Source organism: Papio anubis, chromosome 12, assembly GCF_008728515.1.
Source record: "Papio anubis isolate 15944 chromosome 12, Panubis1.0, whole genome shotgun sequence".
Lineage (NCBI taxonomy): Eukaryota > Metazoa > Chordata > Mammalia > Primates > Cercopithecidae > Papio > Papio anubis.
The window spans coordinates 28936773-28952846 of record NC_044987.1 but is presented as its reverse complement, the minus strand read 5'-3'; the positions used below and the strand labels follow the sequence as shown (position 1 = coordinate 28952846).

At 34.8% G+C, this 16074-nt stretch overlaps 1 protein-coding gene across 14 annotated transcripts in view; it reads right to left on the bottom strand.

The window, feature by feature from the left end:
* Positions 1-15368, bottom strand: part of LOC103881450 (caspase recruitment domain-containing protein 18) — a 269585-nt gene extending 254217 nt beyond the window's left edge. For 2 of the 14 annotated variants that reach the window (XR_637750.3, XR_001895092.3), the window contains exons 1-3: positions 14943-15306; positions 8713-8830; positions 7564-7653 (exon numbers count right to left, since the gene is read on the bottom strand). The gene's annotated coding sequence lies outside the window, so the exon portion shown is untranslated. Of the gene's footprint in view, positions 1-1741; positions 1806-1827; positions 3934-7563; positions 7654-7955; positions 8067-8699; positions 8831-14942 lie in introns of those variants that run through there. The other 12 variants (XR_004177382.1, XR_637753.4, XR_004177383.1 and 9 more) reach the window with 12 other exon arrangements.
* Between the last annotated feature and the right edge of the window lie 706 nt (positions 15369-16074).

Genomic DNA, 16074 nt, shown 5'->3' with positions numbered 1-16074 from the left:
ATTATTGATAAATTTAAACTAGGTGATTTTATTTCTCTCAAGTTTCTAAATTTTCTACAATGTGGTTTAATAGTGTGTTGGCCAGAAATTTTTACTGAAGTAATTATAATAGAGAACATAAAATCTATGAGATAATCTTTAAGCTCAAATATTTCAGGAGTAATCCTTCTTTCAATCCTATACACTTTTAACTTTAATAACATTAAAAAAGAAATAATGCTTCCAAAGTAAAGGAGTAGACAGAAAACTCAGTAATTTACATTCTGGATGTAGTAGAGTCTTAAAGTTGAAACCTGAAAAGATAACCACAGAATAAATATTTTCACTGTGGTAAAAATAAGTGACAAGTTTATACACAGAGGAATTGCAGAGATTTAGTTAATAGAGTAGCTTTGAACTACAAAATAAGGTTTATTGTCTATAGCCATATCACCCTAAATGCGCCCTATCTCGTCTCAATAGGATTTATCTTAGAAGTGAATTTCTACTTTAATGCTATGAAATATATTAATATAGAATAGCAGATCAAGTGATTCATAAGAGAAAATATGTCGAATTGACTTTAGAAAAGCATTAAATACATATTAACTCAAAAGACTATTTTAAAGCAACAGTCAATAGCACACTTAACAGTGAAACAAAATTGCCTTCTCACTAAGATCAGGAAAAAACAAAGCTGTTTGTTACCACCGGTTTCAAAACATTTTTTAAAAAGTTATCCAGGAAATAATGGTCATTACAATAAAGCATAGGATAAATCAAAGGAGAAGAAGAAAAGATAATTATTTGAGAAGAAAAGAATCCTTAAACATTTTTAAAACTAAGATTATTAACTGAACTAATTAAAGTTCCCTAAGTTTATGGATTAAAGGGTAATTATACAACATTCAAAAATGTTTATTTTTATCGTCAATAATTATTTAGATGACATAAAGTTTAAAAAAGCACTAAATTGTGGTAGCATTAAAATATGTAAAATATCCCAGTAGAAACGGAGCAAGATTGTAAAGAAACCAAAATCCCACTGAGATACTTAAAGAAAAATGTAAACTAATATATGCTTTCGTAATGAGCTTGGATGAATAAGCAAAACAAATTTTATGTATTTTTATATTTATTTATTTATTTATTTGTTGAGATGGAGTCTTGCTCATTGTTCATCGCCCAGGTTGGAGTGCAATGGTGCGATCTCTGCTCACTGCAACATCCCCGTCCCGGATTCAAAGATTCTCCCGCCTCAGCCTCCCAAATAGCTGGGATTACAGATGTGTGCCACCATGCCCAGCTAATTTTTGTATTTTTAGTAGAGACAGGGCTTCACCATGTTGGCCAGGCTGGCTGATCTTGAACTCCTGACCTCATGATCTGCCTGCCTTGGCCTCCCAAAGTTCTGGGGTTACAGGCATGAGTCACTGCCCCCAGCTGAAACTAAACAAATTTGAAAGCTCAAATAGTTTAAATGAGTTTGGTTGTGGCATAGTGATAGATGGTAATATCAAGTGAACAGAATAGAGAGACCAGAAGTAGACCTGGAGGTATATAGTTGGTTAATGTGTCTTAAAGGAGAAATCACAAAGTGAATAGACAAACAGGCTATTTAAAAATTGGTACTTGATAAATTCTACTTTTTTTGATAAAGTAAATCTCACAAGGATTGAATAATAAAATGTACTTTAATAAATTATTTCAATAATAAATTATATACTTAGTAATTAATTTATTAAATATGGAAAGGATTTGATGGCTTAAGAGCGATGGAAGAAACCAAAAATTGAAGGGTTTGTAGAATCGATTTTCTGAATAATCTGTTAAACAATATACATTGAAATACATTTCAAAGAAATCTGACAGAGGATTACTATTCTAACCTATAATGAAATCATACAACAAATCTATTGCATAGTTATAAACCTCAACACATGGTCAAATTAGGTTAAACACAGCATCTAAAAGACAAACTGTGTCTATCTAACACATTATTTTATAAGTGTTTAATGTTTTAAATTAATGAAATACATAGTTCTTAAAAAATGATTTTTCTCATTCCAATCATTATACATTCATAATGGAAGTAAAAATATTGAACAAATGTAAGAGTACTTAAGATAGGCACTCTCATACTCAAATGGCATTGTACATTTTCACAATCTGTAGAGAAAGCTGTTTGGTCACATCTACCAGTTTTCAAATGTTTACCAGTTTACAAGTTTTCCATGTTTCCATGTAAAAGTTACCAGTTTACCAGTTTACTATGTTTACCAGTTTACAAGTTTTCAAATTATTCACACCTTTTATGCAGTAATGTCACTGATAGCAACCTATCCTAAGAAACTAATCTGACAAGTGTTGGGGCATTACTTATAATAAAGAAACTTGGAAATATCAAAATGTGTAACAATAAAAAATTAAGTAAAATTTATCCACCTAAGACAGTATACATAATTGGTAAGTATTGCTGTCTATATTCTTTAAAGAGTTGGGTAAATGCTTAGGATGTAACATTAAGTGGTAAAATCAAGTTACACAACATATACACAGTATGGCCCATCTATAAAAACCAATATAGATGAGAGGAAGGACTTATTATTTAATGTGGTTATTTCTCTTTTGTGAGAAAATGAACAATTTTCATTCTTTTCTACACTGTTTTACAGTTGACTTTTTTAAACTAGGCAAACATCAGCAATACTTATTTCTGAATAATTCTAACCATGATTCACAGTAGAACTCATATTCTCCTACTCCACAGACTTCATCTGGCAGAAGGAATTCTCTTTGGCCAGAAGTATTTCTCAGTCTCTGAACCCTAATAATATTTTGCTTACAAATTTTGTGTTTTGCTGATTGTATTTTCCTTGTGTAGAATTGTGTATGTGTGTATCTGCCTTATGCATTAAATTATAAATAATCTGATCAGACACAAATCACGGTTTATCAGTCAATTTCTCAAACAAGGTTGAGTGGGTGAAAGAGAGGGAGCAAGAGATAAGGAGAAGGAGGGGAGGGAGCAGAGAGAAAGAGAGAGAGAAAAAAAAATAGTCAAATCATGTATGAGGAAAAAACACACAGTGGGTGACTCCAAGGGGCCAGTACATATGTGGCCAAAATGTGTAACAAATTCTGCATTTTACCTTTTCCTTAGTGAGAGGAGGAGGAAGAGAAGACATTATATGTCTGCTATCATTATTCTTAAATTTATCACATAAGCCCTAACTTTTCCTTTTTGCTGTAACTATAAATTTCCAATATGATCTTAGTAGTCAATCAGTAGCCCCGTCTACGTCATGTAGACGTCTACAACCGTCTACAACATCTAACACTAAAATCATTTTCTTAGCTTTATTTCTTAGCTTTATTCTCTCCACAAGCACTATACCAGCTTGTTTCCGTCATTCACACTTCAAATTTTGAAGTATTAATGTACTAGATTCTACTAATTTCATTCCCTTTTCATTCACCAGCATCTATTAGAATAATTTATTCATTGCAAAGTTTCTGTTTAATCTTTCTGCCTTTACTTATGACCAGGGTCTTGTTACTTTAATTTTATGAGTTCTCTTTATTTTCCTGACTCCAGAATTTCTCATCTTAAATTTATTCTTCATATTGAATTCCTTCATATTGAATTAATTCTTCGGATTATGACCACCTACTCTCCAAGAGTATTTAATTGTTCCAAGAATTAACCACATCCAGTTTCCTTAAATTAGCTTTCCAGGCCCAATGCAAATGAGACACCAATTTTCATTTTGTCATTCCCTTTGGTAAAAATGTGTAAAGATGCCTCTCCTATAGATTTTCTGTTCCTTAACTGTGCACTGAATTCATTGTCTTAGTAAACCAGACCATATAATTTTTTATTGAGTTTAAAGCCCAGAGTGTTGCAATTTCACATACTTGAAATCATAATGTATCTTTTTCTCTTTGTTATCACTGTCAAGGAAAACATGAAAGATGTATCTTATAATCTATGGCATCTAGCATCTTTTTCCTTCAAAAACATATATAAAAATGTAGCATTTTGAAAGAAATTACATCTTAAATTTGATGAAATAAAGTATTTTTTGTTCCTCACTATCTATAACCATGATTTTTTAATAGTAAATGCTCAAATATTGGTTCAACACACTACTATGTTTCAAGAAACATGTCTCATGTGCCAATAACCAAGGAATTATCCCAGTTTATTGGTTAGTTATGTTTCACTCCTTGTAACAATGATGTAAAATATAGCAGCTGCCAAAAAAAAAGACTGAAAAACAAATACGCACTTTTAATAAGTTATTCTAGCATTCTAGCATTCTAGCATGGACAGATGGAAGCTAAAAATTTCATAGATCATAGTGGGCAGTGCATTAATGTAATAATTTTATAATCAACTGTTCTTGACATGTTAGGTATTTTATAAAGTCTCATCATTTTTCTAACCTGATCTATTTCCTGATGTTTATCTTACTCCATTCTTCATGTAATTTTAAAATGTTTCATTTTTACAAAGAAAAAGAATTATCTCTCTAATAACTATAGTAATAGCAACAATAGAAACTATTGTCTTGCATAACATGAACTGTGCTGCTCAAAACTGCATACATAAGCAACTGGGTAAAAGGAAATTAATTCATTACATGACATTCATACGGTCCTTTTAATATCTGAACAAGTTAAAGATTACAGTAATTTACTCCATGACCCAGAGCAAATTGAGACAACGTCTCATGTTCTGGAATTTAAGCATCACACATTGAGTTTCACCATATTAAGTATACAGGTTATATTTAAAGAATGTTTAGTGAAGCATCTTAAAACCTTTAACAATTTGTCAATCTTCCAAATATTATTTCTTTAAAACCTAAAATAAATGACAAGGCACTCACACATAGTTGAGCAAGTATCTTATTTACTTATTTATTTTTCTTATTTCAAGCTCTATTTTAGATTCAGAAAGTGCATGTGCAGATTTGTTACATGGGTAGATTGTGTGACACTGATGTTTGGTGTGCAAACAACCTTGTCATCCTGGTAGTGAGCATAACACCCAATAGGCAGTTTTTCAGCCTTTGCTCCCCTCGCATTCTCCTCCCTCCAGTAGTCTCCTGTGTCTATTGTTCTTATCTTTATGTCCGTGAGTATGCAATATTTAGCTCCCACTTATAAGTGAGAACATGTTGTATTTGGTTTTCTGCTCCTGTGTTAATTTACTTAGGAAAATGGCCTCCAGTTGAATCCATGTTGCAGCTAAGGACATGATTTCATTCTTTTTTATGGCTATGTAGTATTCCATGGTGTATATGTACCACATTTTCTTTCCCCAATTTACTGTTGGTGGATGTCTAGGTTGATTCCATATCTTTGCGATTGTGAATGGGGCTGTGATGAACATATGAGTTCATGTGTCTTTTTGGTAGAACTACTTACTTGCCTTTGGCATATACCCAGTAATGGGATTGCCAAGTCGAATGGCAGTTCTGTTTTAAGTTATTTTAGAAATCTCCAAACTGCTTTCCACAGTGACTGAGCTAATTTGCATTCTGACCAACAAAGTATAAGTGTTCCCTTTTCTCTGCAGCCTTGCCAGCATGTTATTTTTTGACGTTTAATAATAGCCATTCTGACTATTGTGATATATCACATTATGTTTTTGACTTGCATTCCTCTGATGATGACTGATGTTGAGCATTTTTTAAGTGTTTTCTGGCTGTTTTGTATGTCTTTTTTGGAGAAGTGTTTGTTCATGTATTTTGTCCACTTTTTAATGGGGTTACTTGGTTTTTTTACTTGTTGAATTGTTTAAGTTCCTTTTAGATTCTGGTTATTTGAACATTGTTGGATGCATAGTTTGTGAATATCTTTTCCTATTCTTTAGGTTGTCTGTTTACTCAGCAGGTGTTTTAAATAGTGTGACCGTCATTCTAATTTGTCTAAAAAAGCGTCTAGAGACACTCTCAAGAGTGTTCTCTATTGTACAATAAAAGCATATGTTTTTCCTAGATTAAAGTTTCCCAAGAATGCTCCCAATTTTATAAAATCACTAGACCATTGCTGATATTCATTCTATCATTTTTAATAATTATTTCAACTGACAGATAAAATCTGTTTGTATTTACCATGGGTCTAGCTATCTCCTCCCTTTCAAAATGCAAACCTTCTTGGGTAGAACAGCATTTGTGTTCCTCAGCAGCTGGGTGTGAATTTTATATAACGGGGTTTACAGAGGTATTCAAAGTAATGTGGGAGCACTATGCGTGTGGGGCAGAAAAGTGAGAAAGGGCAGCCAGTGATATAAATTGGTGCACTGGGATCACTGGTGCAAACCAGACATGCTTAACAAACTGGCATCTGGTTACAATGTCCAGTTCCACAGGATCCTGTGAAGCTACTCTCCATCTCATGAACTTTCAATTCAGCTACAGCACATTTTTATTTGTCATCTAGATGCTCTGTGGCATTAGACAAGCAATAATGTCTCTCAGTCTGAATTTCTGTCCCATAAAAAGTTGATACTAACCTTGACATTACATGTCTGTGTGAGAAGATGTATGTACTTTCACTTAGCACAGCGATTTGTATTTATATGGAAATTAGTTTACTTTTCCTGTGAGTATTTAATATTGAAGGAGTGCCATTATTTACAAAATGGCATCACCACACTTTTCTTATATTCACAGATTAATGAAATTGTACTTTCTGTAATGTCACTCTATACTCAAAACTCACTATTTTACCTTCAAATCTCTCTTTTTGTTGTTGTTGCTGTTTGTCTTCATCTCTCCCTTTGTCCTTTTTTAACATTGAGTTTCTATTCTACCACTTTCTTTTGGTTTCCTTTTTTTTTCTTTTTCAACTTTTAGTTTAGATTCAGGGGGTTCACGTGCAAGTTTGTCAGCTGGTTATACTTTGTGATGCTGAGGTTTGAAGTACAAAAGACCCCACCACCTAGGTACTAAGCATAGTACCCAACAATTAGTTTTTCAAACCTTTTCTCCCTTCCTTTCTCCCCAATAGTAGTCTTCATTATCTATTATTGTCATATTTATGTTCATGAGTACTCAATATTGAGCTCCTACTTAAAAGTGATAACATTTGGTATTTGGTTTTCTGTTCCTGCATTAATTCACACAGGATAATAGCCTCCAGCTGCATCCATGTTTCTGCAAAGGAAATACTTTGTCTTTTTATGGCTGCATAGTATTTTATGGTATATATGTACCACATTTCCTTTATCCAATCCATGGTTGGTGGGCATTTAGGATGATTCTGTGTCTTTGCTATTGAATTCTATCACTTTATAAGCTAAATTAAAATTAATATAATAAATATTCAAAGCATAAAGAAAATAAAAATTTCATCAGAACTTAATTAGAATTTAGAATAAAACATACTTTTAAACATTCACATTTTTTAAAACTTGGATGTTAGATCCTTAGCCTATTAAATCATTTATTAACATATGGTATAAAATATAATGAATGACCCTATTTACACAAGATCTTAGGGTCTTATAGAAAGATATGCACATGCAAAAAGATGGCACAGGTAGAAAATGTGTTCAGGAATTTCACATACCTTATTTTGGCCATTAGCCATTCAGAGGAGGGAGCGATCAGAATGTGCTTGGAGTAGCAGCTTGGAGCACAACAGAGAGATAACAGGAAGCTGCATGAATAAGGGAGTGCTAGAATCTTAGGATCTGAAGGTGAAATACAAGGAGAAGGGCATTTTTGGGAGGGGGTGCAGGGAGGAACCACATGAGCAAACTCTCAATGATGAGAAAAACATAGAAACCAAAGTGGATGACTGTGGCTAGGAGGTGGAGTCCATGAAGGCATAGAGGGATATGAGCTTAATGCTGCAAAGGGTATAGAAAGCCAAACTTGTCCATTTATGGCTACATGCACTATTGGGAAAGTAGAGTAGCAGGTTTCTGAGGACTAAATCAATTGTACAAAGTCGCTAACTTGTCATCAGCACACAGGACACAGTATTTCTCCTTTTCTCAGTAGGCAATGTAGGTCCACTGAAATAATTGAGTAGGGGAGTGCCTGGACAAAGCCACGTTCTGTATAATGCTGTAGAACAGAAAAAGGAAAAAGAAAAAGGTGTGCCTTTTTAATTTTTACTTTTATTTTTTCATGGTGTGATTTTCCTCAGTCTTTGGACCTGCGTTAAGCTATACTAAATGATATTTTCGCTCAATTTATTTCTCTGAAAAACTTCATCATGTTACATAAGACTAGCAAGTACAAGGTCTCCAACAACAATCTTTAAAAAGAATGTGTGACCTAGTGTAGACCAGAGCACTTACTCAGTATTTTAACACAATGGAAAAAAAACTGGAGAAAGAAGTGTAAGATTTGCAGCTAAAGCAGAAAATAAACATTTAGACAGGCTGAAAACAGCATGTAGTGGGATTTCTTACTCATGCTAAGAAACAGCAGTGGGAGACCAGCCAGTCATACTTCTGGTAGGCAGTGATGAGGCTGCTCTTTTGAAACAAGTATTCAGACAGTGAGGATAGAGGCAGGTCCAGATTTCTCAGAGCAATCTGACAATAGTGTCTTTTGCATCAGCCTGAGGCAGTGATGTGTCTTTGTAGTTAGGGATAACTTTTGTCTGAAAACCTCCAGGAAAATCAGAATGACAGTACCCACATAGCACATCACTTTATTATTAATAACTCCCAGGTAGCAAATTATACAAACCTCACAGTTTTACCTGCATGAGAGAGCCTTCTGGATCCCTCCTCTGGTCCTAGTTTTGGCATCTCATTTCTTCACTATGTTTTTTTCAATGCCTGGGCAAACCCCTTACTCAGAGAACCCAGGCATCCTCCCTACAAAACATTTTGCAGGTTTTATCAGGAAAGATAGTAATGCTACTTGCCACCTGCTAATACAGGTTGTATACAGCTGTATGTCCATCACTGCCTCCCCAATGGCATTTATTAAGCCTTCTTTTACACTTATTGTTCCCCAGGAAAAGGGATTCTATGCTCACGGGGAAGGAAATACATCAGATTTGGATTATAGCTTCTATTTTTAAAGATATATTGGCAAGTACATAGTAATTTGTTTCAACATAGGAAGAAGAGCATGGTGATACATTGGGAGAATCATCTTATCTAATAGAGATAGATCAACAGATTAACGAATCAATTGATAGATATGGATGTGTATATAGATATAGATATCGTATGAATTAACATATGTATACAGATATAGAAGTATATATATTCAAATAAGCATATATAGATTTAGAAATATATATATTTAAATAATCATATATATACAGATATATATCTTATTAGTCTTAGATCTCTCTCTAGTTGTTAATATTTTCCCCCATATATTTCCCAAAAGTTAAAATATATAATAATTTTTGTTTCTTTTTCCAAAGGAACTTCAGGGTTTTAAGTTAACATAAGTTTTAAACAGATGAATTAAAATGTCAGCCAAAAATTCAGAGCTAAAAACTGAAAATGTTTGCTCTACTTTTCATTTTACCTCCTTAACATCCTTTAGGTATATTTAGTAGAATGAAGAGGCCAGGAAAAGTGCCTGTTTGAAGGAAGATCCTCCTGTATTCAAGCCTTCACCAAAGCTACATGACTTTGAACAAGTTACTTTATCTCTCTAAACATCAATTCTGTCATCTATAAAATAGAGATCTATTATTTACCTTAAATTGTTTTCCGAGGATTAGGTGATACTATGTAAAGCATAATAGATAACCCCCAATGTTATTTTTCTTCTTTCCTTGCTTATGAGAAATTAAGCTTTTGGATGAGTTATTGGATGTTTTATAAGCTCAAGATACAAAACAAACAGCTTCTTTTTTTCAGATTTATTACATCTATTCAGAAAAACGTCCACAAGCCTTTTATCTGGAATATACGTATAACAGAACCAATCCTAAAGAACAGCTATGCTTCTGGAAGTAGCAAAAAAAGCCAGAGGTGACAATCTTACCACAGAGATGGGAGGGAGGAGATGAAGACTCAGAAATGACAGCACAGGTGTGACTGGTCAATCCTCAGGTGAATCTGTTTAAATCTTACTCACCATGTCAACACACAACCAGAGTTATTTTTCTTCTTCAAAAATTCCCTTGTTGCTCTTTCTTTGTTTTATGTATGTATGTATGTATGTATGTATGTATTTATTATACTTTAAGTTCTAGGGTACATGTGCACAATGTGGAGGTTTGTTACATATGTATACATGTGCCATGTTGGTGTGCCACACCCATTAACTGGTCATTTACATTAGATATATCTCCTAATGCTATCCCTCCCCCCTGCCCCCACGCCATGAGAGGCCCTGGTGTGTGATGTTCCCCTTCCTGTGTCCAAGTGTTCTCATTGTTCAATTTCCATCTATGAGTGAAAACCTGCAGTGTTTGGTTTTCTGTTCTTGTGATAGTTTGCTGAGAATGATGGTTTCCAGCTGCATCCATGTCCTTACAAAGGACATGAACTCATCCTTTTTATGGCTGCATAGTATTCCATGGTGTATATGTGCCACATTTTCTTAAATGAGTCTGTCATTGATGGACATTTGGGTTGATTCCAAGTCTTTGTGATTGTGAATAGTGCCGCAATAAACATACATGTGCATGTGTCTTTACAGCAGCATGATTTATAATCCTTTGGGTATATACCCAGTAATGGGATGGCTGGGTCAAATGATATTTCTAGTTCTAGATCCTTGAGGAATCACCACACTGTCTTCCACAATGGTTGAACTAGTTTACAGTCCCACCAACAGTTTAAAAGTGTTCCTATTTCTCCATATCCTCTCCAGCACCTATTGTTTCCTGACTTTTTAATGATCTCCATTCTAACTGGTGTGGATGGTATCTCATTGTGGTTTTGATTTGCATTTCTCTAATGGCGAGTGATGAATATTTTTTCATGTATTTGTTGGCTGCATAAATGTCTTCTTTTGAGAAGTGTCTTTCATATCCTTTGCCCACTTTTTGGTGGGGTTGTTTTTTTCTTGTAAATTTGTTTGAGTTCTTTGTAGGTTCTGGATATTAGACCTTTGTCAGATGAGTCGATTGCAAAAATTTTCTCCCATTCTGTAGGTTGCCTGTTCACTCTAATGGTTGTTTCTTTTGCTGTGCAGAAGCTCTTTAGTTTGATTAGATCCCATTTGTCAATTTTGGCTTTTGTTGCCGTTGCTTTTGGTGTTTTAGACATGAAGTCCTTGTCCATGCCTATGTCCTGAATGGTATTGCCTAGGTTTTCTTCTAGGGTTTTTATGGTTTTAGATCTAACATTTAAGTCTCTAATCCATCTTGAAATACTTTTTGTATAAGGTGTAAGGAAGGGATCCAGTTTCAGCTTTCTACATATGGCTAGCCAGTTTTCCCAGCACCATTTATTAAATAGGGAATCCTTTCCCCATTTCTTGTTTTTGTCAGGTTTGTCAAAGATCAGATGGTTGTAGATGTGTGGTATTATTTCTGAGGGTTCTGTTCTGTTCCATTGGTCTATATCTCTGTTTTGGTACCAGTACCATGCTGTTTTGGTTACTGTAGCCTTGTATAGTTTGAAGTCAGGTAGCATCATGCCTCCAGCTTTGTTCTTTTGGCTTATGATTGTCTTGGCAATGCTGGCTCTTTTTTGATTCCACGTGAATTTTAAAGTAGTTTTTTTCCCCAGTTCTGTGAAGAAAGTCATTGGTAGCTTGATGGGGATGGCATTGAATCTATAAATTACCTTAGGCAGTATGGCCATTTTCATGATATTGATTCTTCCTATCCATGAGCATGGAATATTCTTCCATTTGTTTGTATCCTCTTTTATTTCGTTGAGCAGTGGTTTGTAGTTCTCCTTGAAGAGGTCCTTCACATCCCTTGTAAGTTGGATTCCTAGGCATTTTATTCTCTTTGAAGCAATTGTGAATGGGAGTTCACTCATGATTTGGCTCTCTGTTTGTCTGTTATTGGTGTATAAGAATGCTTGTGATTTTTGCTGATTGATTTTGTATCCTGAGACTTTGCCGAAGTTGCTATCAGTTTAAAGAGATTTTGGGCTGAGACAATGGAGTTTTCTAACTATACAATCATGTCTTCTGCAAACAGGGACAATTTGACTTCCTCTTTTACTAAGTGAAATCCTTTATTTCTTTCTCCTGCCTGATTGCCCTGGCCAGAACTTCCACAATTATGTTGAATAGGAGGGGTGAGAGAGGGCATCCCTGTCTTGTGCCAGTTTTCAAAAGGAATGCTTTCAGTTTTTGCCCATTCAGTATGATACTGGCTGTGGGTTTGCTCTTTCTTTGATCTGAATTCCTACAGTTAACACAACCCATGGCATAAAAGTTCCATATCTGCCATGTAGAAGTTTTTATTATTGGCTTGGATGGTTATTTAAATCCCACAGCGCTATTTACTCAACTTTCTTTATATCAACCACTTCCCTGCCAGATTGATTTTAAATTCTATGAAGATGAACACTCATACTTATGAATTAGTAAGTCAGTAAATAGAAAATCCCAGCTCCACCACTTATTAGCACATGTTCTTGTACAAGTTTCCAAATCTGTCCACAATTTATTTGGAAAAGTTGAATAATAACAATAACTATCTGACAGGATTGCCAAAGAAGTAACTTTCTGATACAAATTAATCACTCAAAAAATCTTTCTCATTATAATGGTAAATATTTTTGTGCCTACTCTGGGTAAGTCTTGGGCTGGACATTATATATACATTATCTCCAATTCTTTAAATTCTATTATTTTTATTAATTTATAGACAAGAACACGGAGGCATAGAGGGTAAGGATTATGTGACTTGATTCAATTTGCAACAGCTCAGCCAAAATCAGAGACTACGAATTTGTCATGTACATTATACTCACCAATTTTATTCCTGTCTTCTATTGGAATAAATAGAAGTCTACTATTTTATTCCTGTCTTCCTTTTTGGTAATATTCATTATCACTTACTTTGTACCAATCATGTTCTAAGTTCTATATCTATATATTTCCCTTTAAAATGGTTCACAGAAATCGTATGAGATAGGGTCAATTATTCTCACTTTCCAGATTATAAAAACTAAGGCACAGAAGTTAATAAGTTGTCCAAGGCCCCAAAGGCAGTAAGCGGAACAGCCAGGACCTTATAGCTCTCTGCATCCCTGCCCATCATTGATTGACATGTATTACTGAGCACATGTATATGCCAGACTCTGATCTGGGCACAAGAGGTACAGTTGTGGACAAAACAGTTAAATCCTGGTTGTAGTCAAGTAGGAGAAGATAGATAAAACAAGTATATACATGATTTGTCTCATGGTGTTAAGCACTTTAGAGAAAAATTAAGATGAAGGTGATTAGAAGAGCAGTGTGCACAGGTCAGACTTGCTATTTCTGTACAGTAGACAAGGGTGGGCCCATAAATCCAATGATATCGCAGGAAAAGACCAAAAGTCAGTGAAAGATTGAGCCCTCTTGGTATTAGGGAAAAAGCATTCCAGACATAGGGAACAGCAGTGCAAAGACCCTGCGGAAGAACCACCGTGGGCCCATGTGGCTGAAATAGAGTAGGGAGAGGGAGATAATAGGTGGAGGTAGGTCAGAGGTTCTCTAGGCAATGGCAAAAATCTCTAATGACTCTAAGGACTTTTGAGCACAGGAATAGTGTGATCACTCAGGCTGCAGAAACAATGAATGTAATATTAAGGAGAGGCAAAGAGGCAAAGAGAGAATGATCAGTCAGGATTTTTTCAGTTTAGAGAAGATGATAAGTTGTATTAGAGAGGAAACTGTAAAAACAAAGTAGCAACAACAAAAAAACAGTCATATAGCCAAACACAGGGGCTCACACCTTTAATCCCAGCACTTTGGGAGACTGAGGCAGGAGGACAGCTTGAACCCAAGAGTTTGAGATCAGCCTGGACAACGTAGAGAAAACTCACCTCTACAACAAAAAATAAATAGTAAAAATTTAAAACATAATTTTAAAAACAATCATATATTTATAGACATAAAATAGTATATGTTGAAGTTCACAGGATCTGCCAATAGATTGATTTGCAACTGTGAGAGAAAATACAAATCAAGGCCTGATCAACAGAAGGAATGGAATTGCCATTTAGTGAGATAAAGAAGATTGCAGGAAGAAAAAACTTAAAGGAAAATCATGAGGAGTTTATTTGGACCATGTAAAACAACAGTCTGCAGGTGTTCACTAAAGAGGCAGTATGTGAGATCTGGGAAAAAGAGAGGTTTTCAGCTGTCAGAATATTTCATATGCAGCAAAAACAAGGGACTCCCAAACCTCAGTGGCTTATGGCAAACACATTTTTAAATACTCACTCATATTACATAGCCACCTTGGGGCTGCTAAGGCTGTACTCCAAGTTGCTTTGACTATGAGACCCAGAATGACAAGCAGATGTGTTTAACACTTTGCCAGGCTCATAGCACAAGGGAAAAACAACATAAGTCTCACACTGGTCATGAAGCTTCTCCTGGGGATGGACAAAATAATCTCCATTACCATTTCATTGTCCAGAGTTAGTTGCATGGTCAAGTCTGAATTTTGCTTTTTAGATTTGGGGGATATAATTCTCATCTAGGAAAGAGGGAAACCATAATTTCAATCTATTACAAAGATAAAGTATATAAATTTGGGCATCACCAGCACAAAGACACTAGTTAAAGCCCTGTCTAGGTGAATCACCAAGAAAGTAATCATAGGAAAGAGTAGAAGTCCAATGCCCAGGCACTCCAGATTTTACAGGTCTCACTAAATTAGGAGAAGAGTCTGCAATGAAATAGTCAATAGTGTAGAGGAAAACAGAGAATGGTGCCCTGAATATCAAGAAAAATAAATCACTGGAGAAGGAAATAGTGATGAAGAGCTTGCTGATCTAATACCTTGAGAATTGGAAATTGACTATTGTAATAAGCAATGTGCAGGTTATTTGTTACCTTGACGGTACTGGTTTCTGTAGGGGGATGGAGATGAAAGCCTGATTCAAGTAGGTTCGAGAGTAACGTGAGGAGAGGAAATCAAGTATAGACACTCTTTCGCGGAATTTTGCTTTATGTAACAAATTATGATGTCATCAGTACAAACCATCCCTCTCCCTGTGGGGGAAAAAGAGAAACAATTAAAACAGCAGCCCCTATTGATGGAGGCTTCTGGTTCTTAAGAAAAGGACAGTTCTCATAGAAAAAACAGCAGCCATTCATACTGTAAATTATTGGAACGCAGTAGAAACAACTAGAATAACACTTGGGAAATAATACTTTTCTTTAAAAATGAAGAATGTTATCTGTCAGTAAATTTCAATTCACTCATATTGACACCAGATAGTCTTAGAATAAATCATTCCTTTACCTTCCTGAAAAACTGTCCGGCTTCTCCTCTGAGACTTCTATGATACTTCATTTTTTTTCTTCTAAAATGATGTGTATTGTCATTGTTTTATTGTAGATGGACATTAAACTACAGGGAGATTGCGGTATTGACTGTCTTGGCCATTGTGATCCACCTAGTATTAGATTTCTAAGGTACGATTTTCACCAATAGTGCTAATCAAATGAACAAATTGAATCAATTCATCTTCCAAACCCTTTGTATACTTCTTGCCTATATTTTTCTCTTTAGAAAATCTATGACTATATTTTGGTGTTTCTTCACAACTGGACAAGCTCAGATCTCACAGCAGGGAGTCAGGTTTTGTGCCATCAGTACTTAGATATATTTTGTGCAATTACTAAATATTTAAGTACTTAAGAGATTATGGGTTAGTCATCATTTAATTATCAGGACGTTTCTCTCATTTTTGTTCTCATGTTTTGTTTTTGTTTTGTTTCTTAATCTTTCTAAATGGGTAAGGAGAACCAATTCTAAGTAACTAATAATAATAGTAATAATAAGAAAAAGTACTCGTTGCATAATCTGAAAAAAAACTTTTTTTCTGCACTTATGAAATAAGCACTATTGTCAAGATAATTGTTTCTTAACCATCTGACATTCAGAAACAATTATAAAATCTATGCACTGAGGTACAAATTCAAAGTTTTTGTTATTTTTGCTCCCAAATATGCAAATGTT